Source organism: Anomalospiza imberbis, chromosome 7, assembly GCF_031753505.1.
Source record: "Anomalospiza imberbis isolate Cuckoo-Finch-1a 21T00152 chromosome 7, ASM3175350v1, whole genome shotgun sequence".
NCBI lineage: Eukaryota > Metazoa > Chordata > Aves > Passeriformes > Viduidae > Anomalospiza > Anomalospiza imberbis.
Window position 1 is genome coordinate 35,116,893 of NC_089687.1, and position 23,311 is coordinate 35,140,203.

The 23,311-nt window shown below is 41.5% G+C and overlaps 1 protein-coding gene across 22 annotated transcripts in view; it reads right to left on the bottom strand.

Annotated features, from left to right (window-relative positions):
* The window catches only part of IKZF2 (IKAROS family zinc finger 2), a 116,624-nt gene that overhangs the window by 81,675 nt on the left and 11,638 nt on the right, over positions 1-23,311 (bottom strand). The window lies entirely within an intron of this gene.

Genomic DNA, 23,311 nt, shown 5'->3' on the forward strand with positions numbered 1-23,311 from the left:
TTTCCCCTGGGCCTGGAAGACTAATCCAGCAATAAACTGTTCTCCTGCTGGCCTGTGAAGAAAACTCAACAGTAAAAGATCTGCAGCTGGAATTTAACTAATAATCCCACTGACACGGAACAAATACCTGTTCTTCTAACGTGGCTGCTGTGACTCCACTGGCTCAGTCACTAGTGAAGTTGGTGTAGAAACCTTCCTTATTTTAGGTTAAGTGAGCAAATACAAATTTGAAAGCAGGGAGAAGGATCCTGAAGCCAGGAAGCACTATTATTACACATTAATTGCTGATAAAACCACACTTAAGGAAAGAATGAACATCCATTGTTCCCCATTGCCATGGTCTACTGAAGGGAATCTCAACTAGATCAAGCCTGCCTTGAGTTTTACTGTGTGTTTTGATTCCAGCTTTGATAAGGTCACACCTAGAAGAGCCATGCATAGTGTAACAGATGGGGATAAAGCTTTCAGCTACTCCCAGACTCCGCTAATAGCATTTCTAAGAGAGAAAAAAATCAAATTTTTTTTATATTTATATAAATAGGTATGGGTTTTCAAGTTACTTTGGCTCCCACCTCATCCCACCAACCCACACAGGGATGATTCTGCTGCAGTGGAGGCTGCGACACCTGAGCGTGCAGGGGCAAATACCCACTCAGGCAGGAGGAGCACCTACAGCTGCCTCCACAAGGACCAGGATCACACCCAGCCTCCCTGCCGAGCCACAGTCCTCAGGGAAGCAACTCCAGCCCTGAGCTCTGTAATCCCCCAGACCCATCACCGACACTCCTAGTTTGTGCCCAGACCTTTCTGGAATAAGCCAGCCACTGCTCTTCACACCAGGCACCAATTTCACACTCTGAATTCACCCCTCTGAAGCCTCAGATTCTGCCTTCAGGGCCTTCTCACTGCCAGCTTGGGATCCAACCATATTGGGTGTCACTGGAAAGACAGCAGCAGTGTCAACTACAGGATATACTACAGAATTAAAAAAAATAAAAGAAGAAAACAGAATAGTGAGGTAATGGTGACCTAATTTCCTAGACTGGCTGTCTGCTAACCACAACTTTAAGGTTTCAGAGACTTTGGCTCACTATCAGCTAGCACTAAAAATGCCTTTTCTGCAAACCAGAAATAAGCCTATTACGTTGTTTTCAGATAATACCATCAAAAAAGAAAAAAAAAAAGAAAAAAAAGAAGGAATGCCACAAACTTGCATCCCCATGAATAACAAACCCAAACCCTTTTTTATTCACATCAAACTTTTACAAGGAATACAACCTATTGTATAGAAAGAAGCTTAACTCTCATCTATCACAAGAATTATGCTGTCACAAAAATGACCCCCTACCAAATTTTCTACAACACAGACTTAATTCCCAGTGAATTATGTTAGAAAGGCCTTCAGTTTAATATCACTTTATATCTGGTAAAGAGATAAGAGGTAGTATTATTAGCCCTAATGCAGAAAATGAATTGTGGTGGGAAAGTTTTGGAAACTGCATGCCACAGGAATGAAATGCTAGCATAATGTGGACAGCAATGTGCTTAAGACTGCGGCAGCTGGACCGAGGCAGAAGAGGTCATGCTTAGCAAAGCCTCTGGAATTCCCAGGGATGGTACTGCAGTGCCATGAAGGAATTTCGCGGGATGTTGTATACTCGGAGTGCTAAAAAGCACAAGATTCTGCACCAGACAGCAACAGCTAAGGTGAAACATTTTGGAAGAAGATCTAAGGAGGAGCCTATACAGTAAATAGAGATAAGGGCTGGAGCCAAAGGGTGCCAAAAGTGAAAATATTTCAGGTTGGAATGAAATAAGATGACTCCAGGAGTCAGTTTAAACCTCTATTTAAAAATATATAATTTACTTATAAAAGCTCTTCTTGCCTTTATGTATTATGTATCTTCTTGCCCAATATATGTATTGGACAGAAGTATAGCAAGACCAAGATGTGGTTGTTGTCCACTCTCCCTTCACCATGCTTCAATGTGTAATGTTTGCACGTCATTTTACAGTTGCTAAAAAGCAAAGTAATGAAATTAAATTGAAAGAGGACTAGATCAGTGAAGGAACAGATCCATCGTATATCAAGTGATGTTTGATAAATGTGAGCTTGAAATAGCTTCATCAGTTTACAGCCATATGTGCCTACACTGTTCATGCTTGGGGTTTAGTGTGCACAAGTGCTCAAAACCACAGCTCAGCACACCAGACAGAGCAAAAAAACAGATGAGGGTCACAAGACTATGTAAAGATGTTTGCTCTGGAAACTACAAGAGCTATAGAAAAGCTTCAGAGGAGAAGAGGACAAAAGTCTAGCCCAGTTTAAGATGGGGCTTAAGGAAACTGAAACAGAGTTGCCACTCCAGGACTATGGTCAGTGAGGGTCCTCCATTCATAACCATGGATCATGGCAGAAGTTTGGATGAGAAATGCCAGTACCACACGTGGGAACTAGGAAAAAAGCAAAGTATGGGGTTAATACATCTAGAAAGCTTCGTTCAACAAGGCTCTTAGGTGCACACTCAAGTCTGGTACCAGCCCAAGGGGCTTGCTAGTGGCCTTCAGTGCCCTGGGGAATGAGGAGAGCGTTACTCCAAGGTAAACAAGCACATAAATGTTCATATAATCAAAGAACAGCTTTGTGTTGTAAGGGACCATAGAGACCACTGGCTCCTACCCCCTGCCATGGCAGGGACACCTTCCACTATCCCAGAGTGCTCCAAGCTCCACCCAGGCTGGCCTGGAACACTTCCAGGGATGGGGCAGCCACAGCTGCTCTGGGCAGCCTGTGCCACGGCATCACCGCCCTCACAAGGAAAAATGTCTTCACAATATCCCATCTAACCCTGCACTCTGTCAGTTTGCAGCTATTCTCCCTTGTCATGTCACTCCAGGCCCTAGTAAATAGTCTCTCTCCATCTTCCTTGTCAGCTCATTTCTAGTACTGGTAGGCTGCAAAAAGGTCTCCTTTAAAGCTCCCCTTTCCCAGGCTGAACAATCCCAATTGTCCCAGCCTTCCCTCACAGCAGAGCTGCCCCAACCCTCTGATCATCTCAGCAGCTTCCTCTGGACTGGCTACAACAGAGCCATGTTCCTCCTGTGCTGGGCCCCAGGGCTGGAGGCAGCTCTGCAGGTGGGGTCTCACCTGCAGAGGGATCTCACCCCTGAGGGGGGCAGAGAGACAGATTCTCTCCCCCTCTTCTGCCCACACTGCTTTTAGTGTGTTTCCAAAATAAGATCCAAGACATTTGCTAAAAGTGATGAACTTGTATAAGTCCCAATTCACTTTCTCAAGGGCATATTATTACCATTCCAGAAAGAGTCCAGTGAAAAACAATCAGGGAAATGCCAAATACCAAACCCTACACATTATGAAGAACAACTGAAGGAGGCAGGTTGATTCCCAACAGCAGAGACAATTTTGAGGAGACCTTTTTGAGTTTTTTTTATCAGTACAGGAGGGACAGACATCGTTCACACGCCAACTGTTTCACAGGGCTAAAAGGTCCAGAAATGAAGCAGCAGTGTAAAATGAAGAACAGAAGTACACAGATTTGTTTCAATGCTTGGTTAACTCAGGCAAATGTAACTTGGAGGAGAAATCTGAAGTTTTTAACTGAGCTTAGAGCAGACTTACTAAGTGGCAGTCCTGGATGAATCTGCCAAAGCTCCTGGATCTAGTGGTTTGTGTTGGACCAGTTGCTGCTGAAAAGCCAGTCAACAGCAAAAATTCCGCATCCAGTAGCTCAGAAAGAATAAAAGACAGTGAGCATAGGCCACCTGATACTCCTTTCAGAAAAGTGAAAAAATTATTCCAAAGACTTCCTCCTTTCCCTAAAATGTCCTCAAATTTGCTAGCTATACCACCATCAAGCAGACAAAACCATCAACTTTGCTCATTTGCACTGAGCTAAGAACCTCAAATGCTATAGATCACTGGGAGGGATTAAGAAAAGCAGGAAATTTACCATTCTTATCACATAGCATGTCGTATATCTAGCAAAATATTAGGAAAGCCCTTGGTCTCTCAAAATAGCCCATATCTAAATGGCAATAATGAGCTCCTCTAATGTGTCACAGATGCTTCCAAAGTGATTATTCCACAGAACTACTGAGAGAACAAAGGAAGACACTTCTCTGTTTCCTAGCTTTTAAATACATCTTTCTCAACTCAACTGTTCTGTTTTCCCCCAGTTTTATTGCAGAAAAATCCTGAAGGCACCAGGTCTTCCCAGTATTGCTAATGCGGTATTTACAGGATGCTTCCTTACACTGAGGTCTGTTTGCACACAGGGATACCAGGTGCCATTTTTCAGACTGCCTCCAGGAAACAAATTCCTTGATAAGAAGAAAAAGTATATGTGATGCTCAGTCTTCCATTCCAAGGAAGCAGGTAAAAAGTCAGCAATATTTTTCAACCAGACTTTTCCTTCCTCTTGCCAAGCAGCCCTTGCAGTGATAGTAACCCAGCAGCCAAAATAGGTGTAGACATGGAAATGAATTTGCAAGGACCGGTTCCCATTTGTCACACTTTCCATGAGATAATGAATTATCACATTCCAAGAACCCATCTCAGGGTGAGCACGTACTAATCTGTGGTGAATCTTATGCCCTCAAAAACTCACCAAACCATATTCAGTGCATATATCCATGAAAAAGTTTGTATTGTTCGGGTCTGACAGACAAGATATCTTGAGGAAAGGGTGGTTGGAATGGCCTCTCCTGAACAGCACTATAGATAGATGTTCCTACAGAAATACATCTCCTGGAAAAACCCAGCTTTTCTAGGCCATGTATACCAAAAATTCTCTTGTAGTAGTTCCTTCCAGTATGTACCTCAGATGTGATCAAAGCTGAGGGCATTGGCAAATTCCTACTCACAGCAATTAAAGAATTCTGTAAGTTTTAAATGTGCGTCCAGAAAACTGTTGACACTTAAAGGTATGTTTTCAAAGCAGCTCAAGGGAGGTACATGCATAAATCCCATTATTTGATAGCAGGATTAGTGAACTGTACTTTTGAAAATATATCCCAGACATTAATGTTTTGGCATTAAGAGGCACATTTACAGATCTCAAAAACATTAAACCTTATTCTTTCTACTAACTACTGCCCGAAAATTCCAGGTAGCCAGCTCCAATTAATCCCTTGTCTCATCTTCTACCTGGGCAGCACACTTTGTTTGTCTGACAGAATTCACAGTGAAGGAATGACCAAACTGAATTTTGATCATTGGAGTGAATTCATTATTTCAATGGTATTACAGAAGAATGGCATTTGTTTTCCTCTTATGATAAGCACATGGGAAAGGAAACAAAACCAAGTTTTATCATGGAGCTTTACTTTAAATAAAAATGATTGCACATATAGAAAAACCCAAAACCAGTAGTTAGGAAACTAGAATATCAGATGCTCTAAATCAGAAGCCCTTATTAGATCCATACTTACGGCACTTCATGCCAAATGAAAATTTGGCACCAGTGGAGGGGTTTCGATCTGTACAAGCATCTTCCATAAAAATCAAAGCAAACTTGCCAGCATACTTACACAAAACTTGCAGGAGGTTTTATGAAAAATAGTATGCGGTTCAGCCAAAACTCTCATAGCCGTGAGAATTTCAGTTAGCCAAGGAAGAGTTAAATCTCCACTGGTTCAGACATAAGTCTGAGCATTGACTGCTGCTGCTACTCATTCATCTGAAATGCTGAAGGTCTGAAGACTTTCATTTTTGTGCTACCTTGTGGCAAAGCAAATGCAAAGAGGAACAAACTTTTAGTCCTCACTAACTCCAAGCTATCCCAGCTCTGTAGTAAAATACAGAAAAGCTCGTCCAGCTAAAGGGAGTTCATAACCATACCTTCACATATCCCAGGACCTCCTGTAGGCAACTGCTTCCTTGATATAGACCTAGCATAGGTCTTGCCAAGGAAAATCTTGGTTTTCTTACTGAAGCTCATGCCAATCAATAGGGTAGCAAACTCAAGCTGGAGCTGCACAAAGTCACAAAAAGAACATGGAAAAGACATTTCTGCTGCAGCACAGCCACACTGTGATCCATGCAAAGGGAGTGCTGGTGTACATGTACAGCCTTTGCAGGCCTTGGCTTGGACTTCAGAGCAGAGAGGGGCTGCCACCAGCCTTGGAGTGCAAATTTGAGAAGATGAGGAAGGTGCTGCCTAGGGCTCAGATAGGCACACAATTGGTGACCCCTACAGAGGTAAAAGGTGCCTCATTGCCCTACGTGACTCTCAGCCCTCTGTCGTCAGGCCATCGTGCCATATGATCCCATTCAGAAATGTGTCAGACTGCTGCCCACATTCTGGCACAAGCAAAAGGGTAACTCTGCTTCATTCCTCGTCTGCTGCTTCTCGTGACAATTTTGTACGTTTAAATAACCTGCCACCCTGCCTGGTATTTACCCCTTCCTGTACTGCTCAATGGGCCTGATCCCATGCCCTTTCAAAAGGTTTACTTTACCAGGTGGACTGGACATGGCAGAACAGACCTTCATTTCCTGACAGAGAGGAGAGATTTCCAGACTAATCTGAAAAGGGAACTGCTGAAACAGAAGATGTCTCATGGCTGAAGCGCACATCTCTGTGTGGGCCAAGCTACCCTGCTGCTCAGGCTGGTGAAACAGCATCAGTATTTCCCTTCTCCACTGGAAACACTTTACCTGCAAGATCACGTCACAGCACGTGCCTTTTTCCTAACTTTGTCATGATGCTGCCCAAGAGACATCTCACATCACCTAAACCCAGCCTATTCATTTCCAGCCATGCAGGTTACAGTGGAAATTCAGTCCCCAGTCTCCGACCCTGCACCACACACTCCCACGTTACATCTCATTTTCAGTGTTCCAGCCCAAATGAGGCAACTCTTCCTGTACAATTTTCTGCTTTTTTCACGTTGATATTGTCATTTGACGTGAATTAGAAGAGCCATAAGTAGCTCCCCATTTTTAATGGCAATTCCTTAATGAATATTTGAAACAGATCTGGTTTGGGACTGAAGGAGCTTGCCACCTCCTTGTAGTCCCATCTTTTATAGCCTTCCACAATCTTTCATTTAGACATTTTCTCATGTACTCTGAAAAAGCTGTATCAATTTCTATCTTAGTTAAGCTAACAACTTTCTCAGGAAAGCATAGCAGCTACAGCACCAAAACACAGATAGATTAGGTATACACTAGTCCTTGTTTCCAAGATAAATATATTTTATAAAAGAGGAAGACACAGTGAACCAATTCATACTCAAAGCAATGTAATAAGTCTTTTAAAGTTGGAGTTTAATAAAGCAACCAGGAAACTTCAGTTTAAATACTGTAGCTAAATCTTGTATTTGCACTTCTCAGCTGTTTTCTAAACAAAAACTATTAGCCACAGAGACCAGTGATTTTGCAAATAAATGAAAGCTTTATAGTAGATTAGGCACTTTTTATTACCTCAGGGGATATACTGTGCAGTTATTTAAAAAGCTTAACATTCATTTATTCACACATTTGTTTTACATGTTAATACATTAAAGATAATTAACAGCTTCATTTTGTAAGTGATTTTTAAATTCATCACTCATGTCATCCTTATTCTGAATGCAAAATGGAATTGGCCTCAACCTCTCAAACCAGTTTTTATTCACCAGCTTGCAGAGGAGAAAAAAATCTTTCTGCTTTTCCACCTACTAGCCGCCTTACCCACTTTGACTGAACTCTGAATAAACTGAAGAAAATATCCCCATACCAACAGAAAAAGTAACAGCTACAGTAATAAAGCACTTTAAGCAACAAGCTCTGCTTTTAGGTGCTGATTTTGTGACATTCCCAATTTTAGTAGCTAGACACTCTAACATTTCAGCAGCAAATATTTAAGCAGCACTTTTGCTGTTATTTAAGTGATTTTTCTGTTGCTGTTGATTTATGTTTTAAAATAGACCCTCTCAATTTCAAAGTTAAGCAGGGTTTAAAAAAGTAATTGAATCAAACCTGAAAATCCAATTGACATTTTAAAACTTCTTTTTAAACTAACAGATATTTATGTACTCTGGTATTCAGCTGGCTCAGCCTGCCTTCGGACAACTTTAGTTGCACAGCTTCCTGAAGGCATCTTAAGGCATTTTCCCCCTTATCCTCTCTCTTTTCTTTCCTCAATTCTCTGTACTATTGAGGTCACACTAATCCAGCTATAGTTGCTCACATGACTTTTGTTCTGAGAGATGCCAGTGGCTACTGTACCATCCTGGTGAGTGGTACTTATTAAATTACGCCTCTGTAGACATAGATTTATTAAAAAAAAAAATCCCCAGGCTTGTGCAAAGTAAGTGTTAGCTAAGAGGAAGTACACAGAGTTTAATGGACAGGGACGGGCATGTTTTGCTAACTAGCTAATCAGACTCAGAAAAGCATAAACCCATATAAAACTTCCTGGTAAAACTTGGTGCTGTCACAAGTAGCCAGGCACTGGAGTAGAGAGGAGTCTCTCTCCACGCTGTCCTCCCCTCTCCAGCTGCTGCTCCGTGCACTCGGCGGGCTCGTGTTTGAGGCAGTATTGAAGGCAGCATTGAGGCAGCGTGAGCCGCGCTCGGCTGCATCAGCCGGCCAGGTCAAACAGCTTCGCAGGGACACGCACCGGCTCCAGGCGCTATAGGATAATCCTGGAGTGCTGCCCAGCATTCCTGCTCCTGCTTTCATAACCACACAGAAATTACCTGCCTCTAATGAAACCTTCATAGCTGTGTGTGGAATACTGTTGCGTGCCAAATGCCTATCTTCAGGTGCATAATTAATTGCTCAGCAAGGCATTTTAAGGTGGGGGAAGAAAAGCTCAGCATAAATGCTGATCCAACAGTCCGTAAGGCCAGTGGACTAGAACAGGAAGGCCTCGGAGAGCACTAGCTTTCAGCTACGGCCCCTGCTATTCATTATGCAGAGGACTAATTAGGAAATTATTTGTTACCATTTGGAGGAACAGCTTCTGAGTTTGGTTAGAGGTGAGCACTAATCAGCTGCTGAAATCTAAACTGATTATGTCTGAAGTGTCGACAGATGCAGAACTCCCTGAGTGAAGAATGAACGTGTCAGCTTTTGAGACAAGCTAGGGGAATACTTGTTTAACGGAAAGAAAAGCACATTATTTAATACTGTGCAACAATCATGCACAAATAGAATGAATCATATGGAGAACAGTGGGATAGAACGTACCAGTCTAACACAAAAATAATTATGTCAAATGTCCTTTTTCTTCTCACCATAACTGAACTCTTTTCCCACTGATGCTATTCTCTTAATTGAGTTGTTAAGGGTAAGAGAGGGACAAAAAAGGCTGAACCTCCCAGACTTGTCAACAAAGCATCCTGGTTCACTGCTCTCTAGAATGTACATCAACACTGTTGTTTAAACAAGCATTATAAATGAGACCTCCATTCCTCAAACACTTATCTCAAATCCTTCCCCTGATCCCAAAATTATCTGTGCACATTTTCACATAGTAGCCTGCCTCTACCCAGTATTATCTGCACACAACAAAACAGTAATCTTTGCCCTAAGGAATTCAGAAGGGAATTTCATAGTAATATTTCCATTCCCACTCCAAGACAGTTCCAAAGTAGCAGAAAGATAGTTTTAACCAGGACGGACATGTTGGCAGCCAGGCAGGACTGCCTAATTTGGAAGGCCTTAAAAATTTTTTAGATTTTTCCAGAAGGACACTCCATCCAGTTTTCAAAATGTCATGGGACTGAAAGGGAATAAAACCCAACCAATTTCCTTTGATCATCTCCCCAAGAGCAGCAGGGTCTCATTCAATGTATTAAGTAGAGTCAGGACTGAACAGTTCAACCTCTAAGAGGAATAAGCATCAACACTGCACCGAATACAAGTTATGCAAACACATTAGTATTTACAGAACAGAGGCTTCAAAGACAAGATTTGAGAAGTGAAAAGAACAGAGGGATACAGAATCAAAAGTGGCACATTTCAGCATAATCACCTGCTCACACAATTACCAGATACAAGACAAAGCAGTCGCAGTCATCACACTCATTGCATTAAACAACTTGCACACTTATCCCTGTCTGCACTTTGCTGGACCACATGGCTAAAAATGTGCAACAGTTCCAAATACTCTGTAATATGATGAATTATAAAGACACTGCAAAAGCATCTAAACTACATAAGGTGCTGAGCATATATATGGAAAGAGACAGCCCATATCCCAAAAAGCTTTAATCCTCCTGAAAATTAAAATCCAAACAAACGTGTGGGTTTGAAATGTCATTGTTTAGCACCAGCCAATGAGATATTCCAGTCTGAGTTTCTGAACCATCTGGTAAAGCATCACAACAGCTTTAAGCATCCAAGGATCTGTCAGGGGCTTTAGTTTAGAAATACTAATAATCCCATCATGTGCGGCTCCTGCTGAATGGAAGATATACCTACTCAATGATTTACTCCCCACTCCTTTACCCAACCGCACAAGGGAGAATCAGCCTGGACAAGACCTGTTAACATTTCTTCATCTGAATGCAGCACTGCTCAAATTATTTGAGAACTATTACCCAGAATTACAGTCCTTTAGCTTACAAGTCACAGTGAGGACCTTTTGTGGGTCAAAAGGGAAGAACAATTTCCAGGAAAAGCATTAAGAAAGTATTTTGCTTTTTGCTTTGAACTACTTATTTCTCCAGATTTCATGCTAGCGATTTCTTCCTTTCTTACCATTTACTTTGACTTTTACAGGTGACATTTGGGTCGAGGGAAAAAAAAAAAATAGGGAGGCAGCTTCATTAAACACATTTAACAGCTCTACATAACCCAAAAAGCAAAAAACACTGGTCTGGTGAAATGAACTCATAGATAGAAGACAGGCATTTCAGCAGGTGTGAGGCTTGGGTGCTGTCTCACCACGTGCCACTGACCAAGCCACTTGGACCAACTCTTCCAATGTCCAACTGCACGAATTCCTGATCCGCTCGGACGTGGTCTAGCAATCTCTGCCATCTCTAAAAGTCAGGCCTACAACACCCCGAGGGAGGCACTCCAAAGAGACAGGTAGCTCCTGCTAAGAGACAGGAAGCTCTTCTTCCACCTCCAGTCACTGAAGGTTCAGAGAATGATGCCTGTTCATTATCAAAGAGGGTTTTGAAGGCTTGGCATAAAATACCCTTTTGGAAATGTATCCATAACCCGAGGGTACTAACAAGGGGGTTTAGAGGTTTTTTTTCCTTTTAATTCCAATAGGGTTTATGACACCTCTTACAAGTATGAAGTTGAACTATCAGTTTAAGACCGTTGGTCCCAACACGTGGCTTGTGGTCAATGTCTTGCACTTGGGAGACTTTGATAAAGTCAACAGAAATACAAAAATGAGGTAACACAGATGCCTGAATACAGCCCATTTGAAGTGCTGTTATTGCCCACAGGCTGAGAGCAGCTGCTGGCTGTTTTTTAGACCAGCAGTTTGCAGTCACTAGAACATGGGATACTCCTAGAGGGGCACACACACACAAAGGAAGAAATGAAAAGCTGTTATTAAATAGTCTTATATTCACTCAATGAGACCCATATGCAAGATGGCATTCAGTCTGGAAATTAGGAAAAAAAAATTGAAAACGAGCACTTTTTTAGAGGAAACCAGCCTTTGAAAATAGCCTCACTAGAAAGGCACTCTAAGCTCAATATACAGACTCTTCAGGGAAGTTGTTTAAAAATGCTTTGTACACAGCCAATTAACTCTAACTTATTGATTGAGATGGCATCTCTTAATTGTTCCGTTTGTTTAATATTTCTCTTTGAAGAATTTTCTTTCCAAAAAGCCACTTACATCAATTTCTGTAACTTGCCACTCAAGCTATCAGTGGACACATAAGAGTTATATACATGGTGATGAGCTTTTAGCAGTTAAAGAAACCAGCAGCAACAACAATAAGAAAAAAAGTGGTTTGTCTTTGAAAACCACACTGGAAAATAACCATTTACAGGTAATTCTAAATAGAGACTTGTGAAGTAAAGACAAATGCAACCGAGAGCTAATAAAGGTCTATCTGTTAAATTCGGCATCCTGTGAGCTGATACTGGGCTTTTAGCACTCACTGTTCTGCAAACCACTGGAAAAAAAAGGTAATGGGTAAAACAAGAAGATGTGATAAAGTCTTCCTATTTCACTGAAAAGCCACATGTCATTGGCATGAACACTTCAGCAAACCATTGCAGAAAAAAATCAGCTGTCAATCAGCTGCTGCTTCTGTATCACAAGTTGATGGAAAAGAGGAAATTTTTTTTTTTTCAAAATTAGGTGTTAGTGATGTATAAAAGCATTAATCAGTGTGAAGACCAAAGAAGTGAAGCCAGTTACAAGGTACTGAAGAGTCAAAACCCATAAACTGTCAGCCCTTGCTAAACACATACTACCAGCATCTGAGCAAGAGGGACAGTTTTCGGTAAATGAAGAACTATTCTTTATTGAAAGTACCCAGTATAGGGTTCATGGCCTTACAGAAAAAAACTCAAAAAAAAGAAGTCAATGCTGAATGAAAATCTGCTGAACACAATTGACAAGACCTTTCTTTTGCTGGTATCTGGGTCTTTTCCTATTAGCATCCAACTATGCACTTCCAGTGAAAACCAGTGAAAGGCAAGTGTCCCCACAGTCAAGCCATGTGTGAAAGCTCTTTCCATACAGGATCACAGTGAGAGAATTTACCATGACAATAGCCTTGGATTATTCTAGAGCAACTTACAGAGGTGAGAATCAGTGTTTGGCTTCTTGGTGTCCAGTTTTGTTCATCACCAGCTCACCCACACTCCCTGTCTGCAAGCACTAAAACACACGTATGATTCTATCCACGTGGGTATTCACAGATAAGCCAAGGTACACATGTACCAAATCACAGTCAAAACTCACACTTCACACTTGTTAGACCTCTGCATATAACCTGAGATTCTCAAATCTCAAAAGCAAAGGTGTGATAAATACTGTTTCTTCTCCCTCTCAAAGCTGAAGAGGCTGGTGACCACCCATGAATTGGACGACAGTGTTCTCAGAGGAGGAAGAGGCATATCTGAGTTACCCATACCAAGCCAAGCACGCTTTTTTGGAGGTAGATGAGGAAGAGGGAATTTTGGCCTAAACAACTATGATGGGTTTAAAAACTAACTCTGTCATTAACAAATGCCCATTTTTTCAACCAACAGCAGAGCTGGCTAAAAATAATAGTAATTTAGACTGAAATGGAAAAATGAGATTTTTTTTTTATTAGAAATGATTTTTCAACCAGCTCTAACAAAACGAAAGTAGAGGAATAATAAAAGTAAAAGCCATGGAAATGTAATATTAGATATACTCCTCGTTTTGTGGTTCTTGCTACAGCAATAGCATCTCCCTGTTCCATCCACAATTTTCCTTGCAAGATCAAAACCAGGCTGACCCAGCACCTCACCCCATTTAATTTATTCCTCCACAAAGAAACATAAATAATACTCCCACTCTTCCTCGCTCAGCTACTATTTATCAGTTATAATCACCCTCACTCCTAGAAAAAGTATGTTTCCAGCTCTTTATATCAGGGGACAACTTATAGCAGCAATTCAAAAATGTGTTTGCCCAGCTAGGGAGAATTCAGAGCAAAAAGGGAAGTCCTGCAGGATGTGCTGGTCTCTGATAGCTAAACCTCTGAACTGTTACATGAAGAACCAAGTCTGAACGAGGAAAAGGAAATGTACACATACAAGGACTTTGCACTTCTACAATACTTCCTCTCCACTGTTCTCTGCAGAGGAACAAGGCATGAATCTTCATCATCCCCATCTAGCAGGGATGAAACCCTGGCAGAGGAGAGGGAGAATTTCCCCAAGATAAAAAGTGTACTTTTGGTGGGAAAGCAAGTTTGCACTAAAAAGCACTACTGGCTCTCAGGGTCCTGCTGATACCATCAGCCTTGTTTTTCCTGCCAGAAGAGTCCCACCACAGAACTGCTTCTCCAACACAACAAAGGGCATTGAACCTGGAGTTCAGGGAAGCAGGAGGAGGGGGGTGGAGAAGGGGAAACCGACAGAGTTTCAAATCTTTGGTGTGTATTTATAATGTTGTAGAGAAACTGCATTTCAGGATGGAATGATTATTGATTTCTTAATGGATTACTGCTGCACAAATTTACACTCCCCCCTAAAAGCATCAATCTTAGGATAATAATTATAAACCTATCACAGTGTATAGAGCATTCTGACTGAGTAGAAACTTATCGCTATCTGCCGGGAAATGGTCAGTTTTCTAATTTCTCCCACTCCAACCACATTACAGCATGGCAAGGAGCTACTGAAAAATACATGCTATTATAAAACAAAGTTTGTAATAGCCACAGGACATACCTGCAGTCAACTTTCATTAAACAGACTCTTTTAAACTACTGCCCTTAAGACAGTGCCTGATCCATTAGTGAACAAGTTAATTAGCTATTAGAATCCTTTTATGTTATTTTTCTCATTGTAATGAAGCACCCAGCATTGAGTGAGACTCCTTAATGGGCAACATACATTCACAAACCCACACACCCTCACTTTTTCTGCTTACCAGCCTACAGTCAAATGTTTCTGTAGCTAAGTAATTTTTTAGCAAAGGCATCCATAGAACAGCTTTGCTACAAGCAGCATCATGTTGCAAAAATGACTGAAATACCACGAAGACTCCCCTGAACTTCAGGAAGTGTCAGACCAAATCACTGGAGATGGGGCACTATGGAAATTTAAAAATCATTCTGAGCCAAAAAGCTCAATACCCCAAAGTTTGTGCAAGGTGCAGGAGTGTGGAAGATTCAAGTCTGTCTCTGTTCAGTGGTTCCCACTCATACCACCACCACTGTTTAACTAAAGGTGTTATATGAGGTTACAGTCCAAATGTGAGCTGTGAGATAAAGGCAACCTGTGAAAGGGCTGGTTGTGAACCCAGCACCTCTGAGCTGCTGGCCCCATCCCTCTGCAAGAGGCAACCACCCTTTGCACTGGGTTAGAGGCAGCAGAAAAGCCAACTGCCTGTCTTGTTGACCACACAGTTGATGACCTGTGTGAGGTATCGGCACAGCTCAGTGCCTTTGCCTCTGCAGAAACAGAAAAAGAGCTAGGAGCTCCCATCCCTGCTCAGACACCCCCCCTCTCACTGTGTGAGACCGTGCACTAAACTGGATCAGCAAATCGATCCAAGCTAAAAATACCCCTTTTTGTTATTTGGCTTTTCTTTTCCAGAAGAAATTGCTGGCATTGCCACAGAGAACAAGGAATGCTGAACTCTGCTTTGAATGCTTGTCTCAGGAATAGTCATCTCAGCTAGAAGGGCATCTGGGGCACCTGCCAGGTATAACACCTTTAAACAGTCCTAACTAATGACAGCCCACACACCCGGTGCAATTAAAACATGTGCAGGTCAAAACCCTGCACACAACAGATTTCCAAGCTCCTGCAGCACTGCTCAGCTGCAGATTGCTCCAGAGCAGAGCTGCAGCTACACCCTGCTCAACACCAATCCTGCTGTTACCAGTGCTGGGCCTTGCTGTAAGCAGTGGTAATGGAACAGCTTGTACAAGCCAAGGGCTGGAATTTAAATGGAAAGCTGAGGTACAGCTTGCTTGTAATCTGGCTGTAGCCTTCCATGCCTAAAACAATTTCAAACACAGCCCAGCTGATGTTCCCCCAGACCGTGCTTGTCACTACCTACAGCTTGTCCCCGTGATAGGGGTCTGCTCCACAAGTGTGTGGAATCAGAGAATCTCCCACAGAGTACAGTGGGCTTTGGATAGGTCTTAAATTACTCATGAGAAAGCTTGCCAGCTACAGAGCACATGGATCAGCACCTCAACTCTCATTTCTCTAAGAGGCTCCAATTTAGTTAGTGCAGCAACTTCTCCCCTTTTCCATAACCTACAATTCCATCCTTCCTCCTCCATGCCAGGAACTACTCATAGCTGCTGTAGGACAACAAGAGCATCTCCAAAAATCCTCACCTTGAAAGGTGGTTACACAAAAAAAAGTAACAGCCAAAGAAAGCAGCGTTCTCCAAGGAACACAGGCCACATAAAATAGAAGCAAAGGACCCAAAATTCAACACTTGCCATCAGCTTCAATTAGCAGCAAAGCGGGGTTTGGGAAAACGAGCTGCTATAGGGCAAATACAAAATCCCAGAATTAAAAACAAAATCCCCACATGCACATTAATATTCAGAGGCAATTACCTTTCAGCTTAAAGTCAGCCAACATGCATCTTACTACTGCAGCTCTTAAAGCAATCTTGTTTACAACTGGAAATGGATTACATTATCTCAGCTCCACCTATCCACATAATGCAGAGCAAACTGTCAAACATAAAATTACAAAATGGTTATTGTAAGGTATCCCCTTCAGCATAAAAATTAATTTGACCTATTTTATTACTAAATTATTACTCCCACACAAATTTTCTATCATAGATATCTATCAGCACTGACATTTATATTCCAGTGAGGCACTCTCAGATGCCTATTTTCTTCTTCTCCATCTCAAAGGTGTATTGAACAGATTTGATGTAAACAGCCTGCCAAGCTAGTTAAAATCTTTAAACTTTACACATACAATTAGATTGTGACAATAACCATTTGCTTAAAAAGAGAGAGAAGGGTACCTACACAGAGTATCAGATTCTGAAAAAAAAATGCTTCACAAATTAAAGAAATGATTAATCTAAATTTAAGAAGGGCCTACAGATATTTTTACTACGGCTCTGGCAGGTTGTTCTGATTGTCACCAAGAGACATGATTTGACACAATGGCCCTGATTAAGAATGTGCTTAAGTCCTATTAAAGCCAATGGAAGTTAATCATCTGTTTAAGAGCTTTGCTAAATCAGGACCAGAACAGGAGACATTTCCAAAAAATCTGGGCCTAAACTGAACACACACTAATTAGCTGCACACACCAATTACATGATTATGGAAGAAACACAGTTGTTTAGCATTTACAACAGCACACTTTGTGTGGAATCATTTAGAAATAAGGTCTAATTATCATTTCATAACAGGTCCCACAATGCATTATAACCCACATATACCATATTAATTTTAGTTAAAGGAATAGCTTGAAAAGGAAAAAGAAAAAAAGCAGAAATCCTTCCAGAAATATTAGTCCAAATTCTCAAGTGGCTCAAGATCCGACCCTTTTGGAACTTCATTGTGCTCACAGGCAATGTCTGAGCGCTCTTGCTCGGCCCAGTTTCCTTATTGCTACATTTTGCTTACAGAAAATATTCACTCTTGCATTTCAAAATGTAACATTTGTACTCTATGCTGCCTAATGACTTAAGCCCTGCACTCAGAAAACAAACAAATCGGCATAGAACTGCATACCCAGGATAACAAATACCAGCAAATTATTCTTAAAAAATACTTGTGCATACAAACCAAAAGTTGTTATACGTTCATTTGTGAATGATCTCAATCATCTGAACTTCTTGACATTAGCCAGAGCTTACAAGTCTCACTTTTATGTCCCTTACACTGTCATTTATTAGTTTTTCTTAGCAGCAAGATTTTAAGATATGTGACTAAAAAAGTCTCCACTTTCATTAAATTAAGGAAAAAAGGCATTCCCAAAGCCAGAGACTGCTGAAAAGCCATGCTTCAGCACAAAACACAGCTCAGGAATGAGAAGACCCATCGAGAGTTACATTTATTAAACAAACACACATTAAAAATAAAAAAAAACCCCTCATGGTATGTAAGACAATCTTGGGATTTAAAACTTGACTCATGATTGTGAAAGTTTGGAGCTGGCATGCCAACTTGGTGAGCCATCTGCTCACCAACAATTTATAAACGAGACTGCTGCCAAAGCCACCCGATTACTCAGTTCTAATATTAGTGATGTAACTACAACATGCTTGAAGGGTTTTTCTCCCCATGGACCAGGAAGCACAAAAGAAAAAAAACCTCACAGAGAAAAAGTTAAAAATAAAACAGGTAAAATATATTTATTCTATATTCCCCTAATGTCTGGTAAGTAGGAACATTAAAGATTAAGTCAATGCTTTAGTTCTGTAATTCCCTCTAAACCAAGTCAGAAGGGAAAAAAAAATATCAGTAGAGTGATTACAAATGATAGGACAAGGAGAATAAGAGAATAGTTTGGGTTGGAAGAGACCTTAAACCCATCTCATCCCACCCCCTGCCATGGGCAGGGACACCTTCCACTATCCCAGCTTGCTCCAAGCCCTCTCCAACCTGCCTTGGGCACTTCCAGGGATCCAGGGTCAGTCACAGCTGCTCTGGGCAACCTGGTGCCAGGACCTCACCGCCCTCACAGTCACAAATTTGTTCCTAATGTTCAATCTAACCCGGCTTTCTGACACTGGGAAGCCATTCCCCCTTGTCCTGTCACTCCAGACCCTTGTAAACAGTCACTCTCAATTCTTCTTGCCACAATTAGGTCACCCCAAATCCTTATCTTCTCCCGGCTGCACAATCCCAATTCTCTCAGCCTCTCCTCAGAGCAAAGGTGCTCCATCCCTCTGAACAACTTGGTGGCTCTCCTGAATTATATATTCTGTACCCAATGCCCATTTCTTTGTTAAGGACTGAAATTGTAGTTGGCTAAACTCAAACACACTGTGCTCATCTCATAATAGCATTTAATAAATTTTGAAAACAGAAACAAATAACCAAGAAATTGTGCACGTAAGCTAGCAGGTACAACTGCTGATTTTACTCGTGAAGCCAATTTTACCATTAGAACTGGGCAATTTGGGATAAAAACATTATCCTATTTAAACAAGTCCTTTCTTATGAAAATTTAACATTACAAATAGCAGCGAAAACATGCTGGAAGTTACTCTACAGTAAATAATCCTTGGGGCAAAAGATACTGTAATGAAGCTGCATAGAAAATTACTCACTCAATCATTTTTAAAAGGTTGAGTCACAATTCAGTTTTGTTGGCCTGAAACTCCAGATCTATCTCCATGGCAAGTGAGTAGCAAATCCCAAAGCACAGCCACTATTCCCAGAGCTCAGACATGAGGATGTGCTGCGGCAGGAGGAAAGCCAGGAGTGCACCATGTCCTACACCACCACTTCCACACTGCCTCCTGTGTTACCTCCTGCCCACAGAGGTCACAAAATAGTTTAACCACTGGCTTCAGTGTGAGCAGAATCAGGACATTTCCAAGTGCTCTGCAGGGGACACTAATTAGATTCAAAACACAGGCAGTCCTGGTGGCATTAATTAAGAGGACAATGACAGTGACAAGCACCGGGCTTCATTTCAGAACACCTTGCTCTATCACTGCCAAAAGGAGTAGCTTTTAAATCTGCAGTATGAAATTAAATGCATCATCATTACCCAATTACCACTCTAACTAGTTTCCTCAACAACAGATCGGCTTTATTTACAATTAATTTTAGTTAATGAGCTAGTTGTAGTTTTATCTGATGGATAATGGGAGAGAATTAATAATTGCTTAATCCACACAAAATTTTGTTGTTCACATAGCACACAAAATTTTGACAAACATTTCTGAAATCCAGCCAACAACCACCAGCACATTTTCACCATCTGAAAGCAGCCAAAGCTCAGCAAATGTTACCATTTTACATTGTAGTAGGTTAAACTGTAAATATATAATTAGAATTATTATTATAAACTACAGTCATAATTATAAATTGAAATTTCATCACTGACTCATAAGGAAGCTTTCCCCCTTCCAAAACACCTGGCCAGAACAATTGATTAAGGTCATCTCTTGGATGGTCTACAAAGACTTATTCCATCTATAGCTGCACAAGAAAATGCTGCTGAGACCCAATATGGAGAATAAACTGCCCTGTGCATATGGGCTGTGTTGTCTATATCACACCTCTGTCTATTCCCCTCCAATGAGCTTAAGCCTGGTTCCAAAGCCACTTTAAGCCCAGTCCTATTTTTTTCTGAGGCATTGGTTTGAAATGGCTTTAAACCATCATCTTCCATTGCCACATCACTACCTTCTCTCAAAAATACTTTTCCCTTTCCAAATGCTAGGAAGGGCTAGGTTTGCCTCCAGCCAGTTCCGTTCTCTTCTTCTAGTACAGCCGTCTCTGGCTGGGGTGCTGTCCACCAGACATAACATCAAAGCTAAGGATCTCCCTGCATCCAGTCATTAAGGAACCTTGGATAATTTTATGGCAATTATCATTCACATTTCTACTGTGAAAACACTTCTACTCTTTTCCTAAGGCTCCGTTGTTCTAGGCCGTCAAAAAGAACAGCCAGAGTTCTGGAGCAGGAACGGGTGAGCTGGGACATAGATAAAACATCCTGACATGAAGATGAGGAAGAACATCACAGAGCAGCACTATAGATTATTTCCTGGAATGCACTGCAGTTTGCTTTGGTTTTGAGTACATATGTGATATATATTTACTTGAGCAAAAATCTCACTACTATTGATTTCTCTATAAATATTTAATGGCTACCAGTCAGAAGGTAAATTTAAGTAACAATAGCACTAATGACATTAAATGAATGAAGCACTTGAAAAGTGAGGAAAAAAAAGCAAACACCTCCTTTCCAGCATTTTAGACCAAGAGCAGTAAGACAGCAACCTGAAACCATGTTACATGCTGATAGCCTGAGTCATGTCTGGTCTCACAGGCAGACCAGAGAGGTGCTTTTGCACAAACATCTCACAAAAAGTAGGTTTTGCAAGCAGCAAACTTAGCAGAGACTGGCTTCCAACAACTTTTTCCCATGCATTTGACATTTGAAAAGGGCGGTGCTAAATAGTTTTTCCTTCAGCCAAGGCACAATTCCCATACCTCTTTCTGGCTTCCTCATTGCATAAGAATTGCACTTTCCTAGTATTTTTCAAGCCTGTACTTCTCTGTTGTATGTGGCTGAAACCCTCTCTAAGTGCCTTCCATTTGTATTACTCCACTGCACATGTACAGGCTTGTCAGAAACCAGGGCTGGACACATTTTCCTATCATTTTCTTTGGCTGACAACCTTCTCTACCTGATATTAGGTAATTTGGGGGCAGCTGATGGGTCATAGCGTTTAGACTATGAGAACACTCTGCGATTCACATGGAGGTACACTGGGATTGTGGCAAAAGAAATTGTGCAATTCGTAGAATACAAATTTAAAAGAAGGCCAAGAATAAACTCACAGAGCTCTCAGTCTGCTAACGTTATATACTACTTGACCCTTACATACACAACTAGCACATCATTCTTCTGAACTCCTGAGAGCTACCTATACTCTGACAATTTGCAGTCACGTACACAAATTAGGAAGCTGACTTGTCTTCCACCTACAGGAGCTCAATTCTTCTAAGATTAATTTCCCAACTTTTTCTCCACCTCTTCAGCCTAAAATTCTGTCCACTCATTTGTATCTCTTCAACTGGTATCCTCTGTAAAGCGCTTAAAACTGAAAAAGCACAATATAACAAGGAAATATTGTGATATTGCTCTCTCGAAGATGAGATTATCCAAAGGATAATACCCTACAGGGATAGAGAGAGAGGCCTGTGCATTTAAGGCAGGGGGAAAATTTCAAACAGGGGGTTTCAAGTGAAGCTGACACCCCAGACTGTTCCACACAGCTGCACAAAGATGCATTTGACTCACCAAGGAACTACCTGTGCTGGTAACCAGGTCAAAACAGCTGGTAAGGTTGACCCAATTTTGGGAGATTAAACTGTAAAACTATTACTTACAACTGCATTTAGAACATGCCTAAATCTGAAAGGTGATGAGGATTAAGGCACTGAGTAAATTTAAGGCCCAATGGTGCATTCTGAAATATTTCTACACTCGGGTAGACCCTCCAGGGCTGCAGGAGAGAGGCCCCTCACCACAACAGTGCACGTGCAATACAAAGCCTGTACCTAGGAATGAACAATTAAAAGCAGTATGCAAAACTGCTAATTAATAAGATTTATTCTCCTTCAGGGGCCGTTATCTTGACAAGGCAAAGCCTGCAGGATATCAATTTCTCAAGAAGCAAGATTAAAAACCAAACACCATTTTATTCTTTTGCCTGAGCTGTCTCCCTCTATCACAGACCTGGATGCTAACCAGAACAAGGTCTTCAGTCTACTGCCACTCTTTCCTGGAAGCTTTTAAACCATCCACAACTTTAAGAGAACAGCTACTCTCCCTCAAATGAATAAACCTCATCTCTTGTGGGTAAAAAGACTTGCTGTTTTCATACAGAAAGAAGAAACTTCTTTCATTTTCAAAATGAAGGAATTCACACCATCCTGTTTGCTGCTCCTTGGAATAAAGCGGTTGTTTAATTCACACTGCTGAAGTTTAAATGATGCACACAGATAGAGTTACCAAAAACTCTCTCAGTTTATGTTTTATGGCTAGATCATTACCTAAAAAAGCAACTTTGCTTGCAAAAGGAATCATAAAATGTCCAAAAGCTGAGTTGATGTCTAGAAAATATTAGGTATGAATTCTCATAGAATTGCACACAGGCATTCCCAAATCCAAGAACAATTATGAGACAAATTACCATAGACTTAAGCATATCACAGGGCTCTGCAGCCCGCATTCTGTGCCACTAACCAACATTGATTTTCATGGACTGAGGCAACACATGCCCCTTGAGAAAAACCAGGACAAGATCACTTTCTTCTGATGGAATTTGGAGGGGTGGAATGCAAGGAAACCATCACGAAAAAGAAGATGAGAAAGCTCCAGCCTGATGCCAAAGTTCACAGCATAGATACCTTTAGTCTAACACTTGTTTTGTTCAAGTGGAGGAACAGAGGGGATAAACAAGAAAATCCCCCCATCGGAACGTCAAGCTTTGCCGTGAATGTGGTTTAACTGCCACCGGAGCATCTCTCCCATAAGCCCAGCTCAGATCTTCCATTCACCGGAGAGGAAACACAGCCCGCCTTACCCCCTCACACGAGAAGATGCATAACAAAAAAAGATGATAGGTGGGACAGGTAACAAGGTGAATGGATAAACAAGCTTTATGTACTTCAGGATGCCCTACCTCCTTTGAAAAACATTTGAGACATCCAACCCCCCAGGACAAAGGGCCTGACAACAGCAGCACCAAGGTGCAGCTGGATCTTCTACCCCACTGCATGAAGTTTCAGGGTGGACAGTAGCATCAAGTCCTCCAAAGGCCTTCGCCAAGTCCGAGACAGGGCAGGGACCTGAATATTCACACTGATCTTTCCCTTCTCTCTCCCCTATTGCAGTGACTACACCTGTGCCCAGAGCAACCTCACAGGTGATAGGTACCAATCCCACAGCAGGAAAAGAGGCTAGAAAAAAAGTCTGTGCAGCTTCTCC